Here is a 1,161-nt window from a genome sequence, read left to right as displayed (position 1 = left end):
TTGCCGACTGATTATCGCAATGTATATTAATCGCAGAAACCGGCTTTTCCCAACATGGAATTTCTTCAAGAAAATTACGAAGCCATTCTGCTTCTTCACCGGCTTTGTCTAACGCAATAAACTCAAATTCCATCGTGGATCGAGCAATACATGTTTGCTTAGACGATTTCCAGGACACGGCTCCACCTCCAATGGTAAATACATAGCCACTCGTGGATTTTGAATCCTTAGTGTCAGATATCCAATTTGCATCAGTATATCCTTCTAATACCACAGGATATTTTGAGTAGTGTAATCCATATTCAACCATGTGTCTTAAATATCTAAGAACTCGGGTTAATGCCTTCCAACGTACAATATTTGGATTACTAGTGAATCTACTCAACTTGTTGACTATATATGCTATATCCGGTCTTGTGCAGTTGGTAATATACATTAAACTACCAATGACACGCGAATATTCCAATTGAGATACGGGCTCACCAGTATTCTTGGCTAAGTAAATACCTAAGTCAACTGGTGACTTAACCGGTTTATCGTCATACGCCTTAAATTTCTTAAGTATAGTCTCAACATAATGTGATTGAGACAATGACAAACCATCGGATGTCTTAGAGATTTTAATCCCTAATATTACATCCGCCACTCCCATATCCTTCATGTCAAAATGTTTTGTTAACATTTTCTTAGTCGAGGAAATGACTTTGGAGTTATTTCCCATAATTAGCATATCGTCAACATATAGGCATATGATTACATATTCATTAGGTGCGTTTTTAATGTAGACACATTTGTCACATTCATTGATTTTAAAGCCATTTGACAACATAGTTTTATCAAACTTTTCATGCCATTGCTTCGGTGCTTGTTTCAATCCATACAATGATTTTACAAGTCTACACACCTTCTTTTCATTTCCTGGTGCAACAAACCCTTCAGGTTGTTCCATGTAGATTTCTTCTTCTAATTCACCATTTAGAAACGCGGTTTTGACATCCATTTGATGTATTTCAAGATTATGCAATGCTGCGATTGCAATCAAGACACGTATAGACGTAATTCTTGTAACGGGTGAATAGGTATCAAAGAAATCTAGTCCTTCTTTTTGTCTATACCCTTTGGCTACTAATCTAGCCTTGTATTTATCAATTGATCCATCCG

The sequence above is a fragment of the Olea europaea genome, chromosome 7 (assembly GCF_002742605.1).
Source record: "Olea europaea var. sylvestris chromosome 7, O_europaea_v1, whole genome shotgun sequence".
NCBI lineage: Eukaryota > Viridiplantae > Streptophyta > Magnoliopsida > Lamiales > Oleaceae > Olea > Olea europaea.
Note: the sequence above shows the minus strand (reverse complement) of the source record.